This window comes from Herpailurus yagouaroundi, unplaced genomic scaffold (genome assembly GCF_014898765.1).
Source record: "Herpailurus yagouaroundi ecotype Mexico unplaced genomic scaffold, PumYag 161, whole genome shotgun sequence".
In the NCBI taxonomy this organism is placed as follows: domain Eukaryota; kingdom Metazoa; phylum Chordata; class Mammalia; order Carnivora; family Felidae; genus Herpailurus; species Herpailurus yagouaroundi.
In genome coordinates this window covers 8,530,633-8,539,107 of record NW_024412402.1, presented here as the reverse complement: position 1 = coordinate 8,539,107, position 8,475 = coordinate 8,530,633, and the positions used below count along the sequence as shown (strand labels likewise).

Sequence of the window (8,475 nt, the reverse complement as noted above, 5' to 3'; positions counted from 1 at the left end):
AGGATCACTGGCCTTCTTGGGCCTTTCCCCCTCTCCTTCCTCCTCCCCCTCCTCCTCCCCCTCCTCCTCCCCCTCCCCCTCCTCGTCCCCCTCCTCGTCCCCCTCCTCGTCCCCCTCCTCCTCCTCCTCCTCCTCCTCCTTCTCCCTTACACTAAGGATCACTGGCCTTCTTGGGCCTTTGTGATGTTCTTCCCTTTGCCTGAAACCCCACGTCCTGGGGCTCAGAGAGGCCTTCCCCAACTCACAGCCTTGAGGAGTACCCTGCTTCCCTCTCACTGCCATGGCACCTTGTTCTTGTCTTCCACAAATTATTAAATTGTATACTTTTCTTTTGCAAATACATTTCATATTTTAAAGTACTTATCAGTAAATACGCCCTTCTTTTCCTTTTTTAAATTAGTTTTTTTTTAAGCCAAAGGAATACATACACAGAATTTAAAAATCAAATTATGTCAAGAGATTTTTCATGGCAGGCAGCTGGCCCTGATCACGTCCCTCCCACCCTGCAGAGATAACCACTTTCAACTCTTGGCTGTTTCTCCTTGCCCTTCACCCAAATAACATACCCAGCTTCTACTTTCCCCCCAACATTTTATTACAAAAATTTTCAGATGCATACCAAAGTTGAAATAATTTATAGCAAATACCCATAAACCCACCATCTAGACTCTACCCTTAACATTTTGTTATATTTGTTCTATCACATAACTTTTTAATTTTCCATCCTTCTACCCATCCATCATTCCATCTTACCTTTCCGTGCATTTCCAAGTGAGTTGCAGATGTAAGTACATTTCATCCCTAAACACTCCACCAAGCATATCATTAGAATTCACTATTTGCTGCTAGTTCCTTTTTTCCCCCTTTTGAAATAGATTTTCCGTGCAATGAAATGTGCAGATCTCCGGTGTAGCAATCCATGAGTTCAGACCTAGGCAGACAACTATGTAACCAAACCAAACTATGACCCTTAGTCAGACCTTTACGTTCCCCTGGGGAGTTTCCTTACGCACCTTCTTGGTAAGTACTGACTGCTACCCACATAAAGCAGGTGGCTACTGTTCTTTCTTCTTTATTTTTTTCCACTCTCTTTTCTGACAGAACTATTTTTGACCTTGTCTAGCAGTTTCTTATTATGGCACGAGTCTTAGCTCATAACTTTCAGTTCCCATAATATACTTATATCACACTTTAAAAAATTAAATCAATACTCTTCTTACAAAAGAGTAAGTAAAAACGGTTCACTCCCGAGACAGTACTATACTCAATGCTGATTATGTTTCCTTTCTTGTGCAACTTTATGCTTTTCCTCATTTTTGACTTGCTTTTCTATACCTGTCTCATAATTTTTTCTTTATGATTCAACAGAACTGGGAAACCTCTGTTGCTTTTATTTGTCATATGAGCGAGTGTATCAAATAATCTATAACTTACTTTTATTATTTTTTTTTCCAGGGAGACTGCCCTCCAATCTCTTGAGGGTGGCTCCCTGCTGCTCCCTTTCTTGAAGCTTTTAGGAGCCTCTCATCTCTGGTGTCTGAAACGTCACGATCATATGCCTTGGAGCTTTAATGACCCTTCATTCTGGAAACCAACATCTCTCAGTATGGGGAAATTTTCTTCTATTATTTCTTTGATAATTATCCCGTCCATTTTCTCTAAACCTTTCTAGAATTTCCAACGGTCAAATGCGGGACCTTCTGAACTGATCCTTAGTGTTCTCATTTTCTCTCCCATTATCTGTCTTTCTCTTATTCTCTTTCTTTCTGTTCCACTTTGGGGGAAATGTCCTCTATTTTATCTTTCAGACCTCTTATTGAATTCTGAAATTTTGCTATCATTTTTAATAGCCAAGAGCTTTTCTCTGTGCTTTGATTTTATATATGGTATTTGTATATGCTTATAGTTTGTATCTATCTATCTATCTATCTATCTATCCATCCATCCATCTTTCTCCCACTTTATTTCAGGTGAAAGGTCTGCTTTTATCTCTCTGAGAATATTGATTGTATATATTTTTGAAGTTTTTTTCTATTTCTGACTGTGTCTGTTTCTTCAGAGTTCCTTTCCTTTTTTTTTTTTTTTTTTTTTCTTCCTATTTTCTTGTCTGGTCTTAATGGTGGAGGCTTTCCTAGAATGTCTGGTGATCCTCAGTTGTCCATATTTAAGATTGTAAGTCATTAGAAAACACCTGATCGGCAGCTCTATGGGCATGGCTGGGTCCTGTTTACTGGTGGGATTCACCACAGAGGGAATGGACAGGGCGCTGGCTTTTTCTTCAGGGGACACTCAGTATTGCCCTTTACCCTCTTTGTCCATTCAGTTTTTCCAGAGAAGAATTCTCTTGACTCTGTCAGGGGTGACTCCGGCAGGGGTGAGGGATGGAAGTTCAGGGATATCCAGGCTGTTGCCATTATGAATGCTCAGTTGGGAATGGAGAGTGAGGATCTCACTGTTCAAGATGCAGAATTTAACCTAAACATCCTGTTTTATGCCCAGTGCCGATACTTTACTCTCATCCGTCGATGCACATGGGTCCCTGAGCCCAGTGCTCTCTGGTTCAGTTTCTTCGGAGGATGGCTGGTCCCTCACCTGCTGGCTCCCTGCTCACCGTTGAGGAGAAGGCTGCTTTCCTGACTGCACAGGCAATGGAGGGGATCTTGGAGGTCTAACCAGTGCCCCTGTTTAGCCCCATCCCAGCTTCTGCTGTGCCTCATGCCCCTGCTTCCTTAGGACTGGGGTGGAGGGCAGTCCCCAGAGGCCACATCTCTTTTTCCAGGGACATTTCCCTGCAGACAGGGTCATTTACATTTCCTCCCTTCTATTAAGTCAGTTGTCACTCTTCCATTTGCTAACACTTGTCCTATGCCTCAGACATCTTTCCCACTTGCCTTTCCCTGGTCGGTTTCCAGTGACTTGAATTTCACGTTAGTGTGATTTCAGGAGGGAACGGTGATAAAAAAAAATGGTGATCAATCCCCCATGTTTAGCCTGAAGATTTTAGTTAATATCTGCCCCCTCACACAAGATGTCAAGAGCCCCATAGGTAGGGATTCTGCCTGCTTTGTTCAACACTTTTCCCTGCACTTAGCAGCATGCCTAACTCATACTTGGTTCTTAGAAAATACTGACTACATTAAAAGTGTGGAGGATGGGCGGTTTTATATGTTCTCTTATTTAGCGGTATCTATCGCACTGGATGTGGGGAGGAGGTCCTCAGTCTCCTCCTCTGAAAAATGAGGAGCCTGGATCTGAATGAGGGTTATCAGATGATCAGATGTGGTGGGGAGGGTCATACCTGTGATGGCAGGAATAAAAAAAACCTCACAGGTGGACAATCTCTTGATTCCACCAACTCGAATGTTGGAGCATTAGGGAGACTGGCTGGATGCCCCCTGGAGAGGGGTGGGCGAGGGGTCCTGGGTGCCTGGCAGCAAAGAGGAAGGATCTGGCTCCAGCCCCAAGCTCTTCCCACTGTCCTCTTACCACACCCCCTTCCCAGAGCAGGCCTTGTGCCTCAGCTGGAGGGAAGGGGATGTCAGTGGGCACCGGAAACCTCTTTCCTACCTCCAGAAGGCCCGGGAGGGCTGCAGACCTCCGCACGGAGCCCAGATGCCGGTTGAGGAGCTAAAAATACAGCCATCGGTATCCCCCCCTCCCCCACTGTCTTAATGTGGTTTTAAAATAAGTCAGCCTCTTTCTAGTTCTCGCTTTCCACTGTCATTTATTTCAGTTTTTATCTCCACAACAAAAATTCCTTCCGACTTTTTTTTCCCCCTCTCTCCCTGTAATGCTCTTCACTTTCAAATGCTAATAATCTCCAGCTGTAAAAGGCTTAGAAGTGGCTCTAGATTGTTTGATCTTTGGCCTGTGATCTGCTTTCATCTCTCTGCTTTCAAATGTTACTTTAGATTTACTTTAACCTATTAACATGCTTGGTATTCACAGACACGCACTCTCCAAACCAGCTTCCCAGCACCCCCACCCCATCATAACTAGACGAGGAAAGTGAACCTGTAGGCTCTGGGGAGGCACATTTGGCCACGGTGGCAGGAGGCCTGGAAGGCAGGAAAGGCAGAGAGGAGCCTGCAGGGGAAGGCTGGACGGAGGGGAGGCCATATGGAAGGGGAGGGAAGGGAAGAGGGGCAGGGGACCAAGAAGGCCTAAAAGGAAAGGAAGGAAGAAGACAGCGAAGCCAGAGAGCGGGACAGGGACAGGAGGACAAGTCCCCAGCACAGAGCAGGCTGCCTCCCTGCTGGTTAGATGGCTATCTAACTCGGCTCTGGCGGTATGGGTAGTGGGGGGGACTGAATTAGTGCTTGAGGTTTCTTGCACCCACTGTTGTGCTGGAATGTCTGCGTGTTCGTTTCCACAGGAAACGCGAGGCATGAATATGGATGAAACTCCTCACTGAGACCACAAGGGTACGGCTCAATTATTTGCCATATAAAGTAGCACACGAGGACTCTTTGCGCTTGATCATCTCCTCTGTGTAGGGCTGTGCGCGCGCGCCCGTGTGTGCTGGGGGTGCACGCAGGCGGTTCAGGGAGGCACCGAATCATCCAGGCCCTCACGGCGGTCCTAGCTGCAGCTGGGTGCCTGGAGGGCCACTGCGGAGAGAGACCTCACTGGCCCGCGTGCCCCGCCCCCAACACAGGCCCGCATGTAGTGAGGGCTGTGACCCCACAGCCTCTGAAAGGACCAAAGGACAGAAGTCAGAGGAGGATTGGGCATACCAGAGGGCGGGAAAACCCAAAGGGCGGGAGCCTGAGGGCTCAGCTCTTCTGAGGCTGCTCCCTTGTCTGGGGAGAAAGCCTGAGCCACCCCTGCTCTGTGGGAAGGCAGGAAGGAGAGAGAGGCTGTCTGAAGCTGGGCTGAGAGGGACACCAAGGGAGGCCAGGGTCCCCTGGACAGTCTAGCCACGGAGGAGAAGCGGCCAAAGCTGCTGAGGCCAGAGGAGTGCAAGGAACCCTCACTTGACATCAGAGAGTCTACCGTTCAAGGGGCACCTGGGTGGCTCATTGGGTTACATAGGACTTTGGTTCAGGTCATGATCTCAGAGTTGGTGAGTTCGAGCCCCACATCTGGCTCTGTGCTGATAGCTCAGAGCCTGGAAACTGCTTCGGATTTTGTGTCTCCCTCTCTCTCTGCCCTTCCTCCACTCATGCTCTCTCTCTCTCAAAAATAAATAAACATTAAAAAAAAGTGGGAGGGGGCTGGGTGGCTCAGTCAGTTAAGCATCTGACTTAGGCTCAGGTCATGATCTCTCAGTTAGTGGGTTCGAGCCCCGCGTCGGGCTCTGTGCTGACAGCTCAGAGCCTGGAGCCTGCTTCAGATTCTGTGTCTCCCTCTCTCTCTCTGCCCCTCCCCTGCTCATATTCTGTCTCTCTGTCTCTCAAAAATAATAAATAAACTTTAAAAAATAGTCTGGAGTTCAAGTCATGGGCCAGTGACTTAGCCCCTCGGTTTCTCCATCTATGAAATGGACTAACAATGTTCTTACTGCAAAAGGTAGCTGTGGTGGTACAATAATCCCAGAAAGGACTGTATTTATATTTCACTGAGCGCTCATTATGCAGCAGGTACTATTCTAAGTGTGTTATTAATATTAACTCACTTAATCCCCATTAATCCTCATCTAATACACATTTAACCCTATCAGGTGGATACTATGATCAGCCTCATTTTGCAAATAAGGGAACTGAGACACAGAGGGTTTAACGCAATTTGCACAAGGTCACACAGATAGGGCTAGCATGTTTATTTTAGGTGAATTAGGCTCCTGGATTACACGTATGCATCTCTTACCTCCCTGAATCCTGCAACATCCCTCTGGGTTGGTATCAGGGCACCGGCTTTACATAGACCCTGGCAGTACAGCCTAGGTTCTCTGCTGCCCGGGCCCACACTCCTTATCACGCTCTGTTGTGAAGATGCTTTTCAACTGCAAACCGCTGAAAAATGTCAGTTATTATTATCCACAAATGTTGGGGGGTCTCTGCCAAGGGGAAGACTCATGTTCGGGAGTCGGAGGTCTAGGGTGCTAAGGAAGAGGCGGGGTTCCTATGGGGTGTCCCCTCTTCCAGACCTTCTCTAAGGCAAAGCAGAACCCTTCTGCTATTGCCAGTCAATTGCTTCTGGTCCTGAACAAAGAGGAAAGGGAGGGCAGCAGTTACCCCTGCTCTGTAACTCAACAGAATCAGCACAGAGAGGGAGGGGGAGCCAGGGACCCCCCCCCCTTACATCAGGGCACCACCTAGAATGAGCCAAATTCACAGCTGCCATGCCCCAGCTTCCCCCGGTGGAGGTGGTAACCAGGGCAGGGTTTACTGGCTGAGCCCACCTGTGGGCGCTTGTGGGAACTTTCAAGCTCCCCGCCCATCATAGCAAAAGGGAAATGGACCCAATCTGAATACTGTCACGTGCCAGGCATCACGTGAATTATTTCCACACCTATCAGTGCATTCAAACTCCACACCAGCCCTGTGAGTGAGGCATCCACCCGCATCATCATTTTGCAGGTGCCGAGAGTCTAAGTGACCGAAACATGGTCACACGGCCTCTTCTCTTTCCAGCCCACTGCCTCCCGCAGGGCTCAGCGGATGTAGATGGATGACAAAAATCCAGTAGTGAACGAGAGGGGAGCTTCGGCCTAGATACCAGTGCTCCCACAGTCCCACGTAGGTCTTGTTTCACCAGGCACCGGACATGCCTGGGGCAGGACCTGGATCTTCTTGTGACCCGGTAGAACCCAAGCGTAAAGTACTTCTCGTCGCTCTCTTTGGGCTCTGTCTCCTCCCGGCAGCTTGCCTGGTCCAGGGGTGGTGAGCCCTGCGTGTCAGTTGCCCACGTGATGAGAAGCCACTCAGCTCTTTTGCGTATTGACTGTGTGCCCCCAGATAAGTAACTTAGCCTCTCTGAGCCAGACTTTCATCATTTGCCTAAATAGTGAAACAGTGGGGGTGGTCCTAATGAACCAGGGCCCCAGAGGCGCGTGGCCCTGGGGCCTCTGTGTCTTCTGCACGGTCTGTGGGGTTCTCCCTTGGGAGGGTTCCATCCGACCGACTCCCTACCTGTAGGGCTGGTGATGAAGGGGGTAAGAACATTTGTATTGTCCACTTTTCTGTCTCCAGCAAAGCTCAGTTGCTCTGCCACCCGCCCCACAGGGCAGGCTGTCTTGCACAAGAGAGGCTATTTTCAGAGGCGCCTGCCGGGGGCATCATGAACACTGGAAAACCCAGCTTTGGCTACGAGGCCTCCCCCCTGAGACCCAGTTGACAGCTCTTTGGTTCAGGAGGAATCCTTCTAGGTTGCTGTGGGAGTGGGGGTGACGTCGGGGGTTGATTAGGATGCTTGTTGGAGCAACTCCTTCGCCTCCTCTGGTACCAGCCTCACCAGGAGGCCGGGATCTGGGAGGGGCGGGGGGTACCGAGGAGAAGCCCCCTTCCTTCACACCCACCCACCAGCCCAGAGTCACTGGAAAGAGCAAATGCAAATGGATCCAAAGCACAATACCCAGAATACACTGCCTCGCGTCCTAGGGGCTCACTCTGAGTTAAAGCTGGGCTCCTCCTGGGGGCTGACATTTTCCCTGGTTCAAACAACATCTGTGGCTCGCTGAGCTTGGTGAAAGGTGAAGGAACCAGCCTCTGCCACTGCAGACTCCAGGGAATCAGAAAAACCAGCTTTGCAGGTCCCTCCCACCTGGAGGGGCTCCTGGGCCCACGCCTGCACTCGCACGCCCATACACACACACACATACACACACACGTGACCCCACAAGCACACACTCGTGGTAACCCTCACAGCCACTCAAAAGCCCACACGTGTGCATTTCCACATGCGTGCAGACTCACATGTGTGCCCTTTCATAAACACTCACCTCCACCCAAACCCACACACACGTGTGCACACACACATCTGTCCACAGACAACGTGCAGACTTCTATGAACCAGAGGAGAGGGCCCGCCCCCACCCCATCCACACCCCACACCCCAAGATCGGACAGGGGCAGACCCAGGAGAGGCTGCTGAGGGTTTGAAATAAATGCATTCTGAAAAGAAGGACTGTCTTCCCCTCCAGGCTCCAGGCCAAATCTCCAAATGAAATCAGGCCGGGGAGAAATGAACAACCGAGATGCACAAAACAATGTGAAGAAGAAACGAATAATAATATAAAAAAAAAAGGTGAGAGTTATTTTTCAGCTCACTGGCTTTCTGAAAAGTAATATAAAGTTGAGCAGCGTCTTCTTGGAATCGACCTTTCTGAGCCGAGACCCAGGCCACACGCACATCTCTTTCCTCTCTTTCTATTACCCGAAATTTGTATGGTTTCATCTCCTCTGATTTTCTTTCCCTTTGTGCGCCTGTGCAAACCCCTTGTGTCAGGGGCCTGTTCCTAACCCTGCAGCCCTGCCATGCCAGAATGTGTCTCCCGGGCCCCCTGCAGGGCTGAGAATTGAGAGCCTCCTCTAC

The 8,475-nt window shown here is 49.3% G+C and overlaps 1 long non-coding RNA gene across 1 annotated transcript in view; it reads left to right on the top strand.

Moving 5' to 3' along the window:
• LOC121035426 (uncharacterized) overlaps window positions 1–8,193 on the top strand; it is a 161,887-nt gene extending 153,694 nt beyond the window's left edge. Inside the window, exon 5 of the long non-coding RNA XR_005792886.1 lies at window positions 8,084–8,193. This is a non-coding gene — a long non-coding RNA (uncharacterized LOC121035426). The remainder of the gene's footprint in view (window positions 1–8,083) is intronic.
• The last annotated feature ends 282 nt before the right edge of the window (window positions 8,194–8,475 follow it).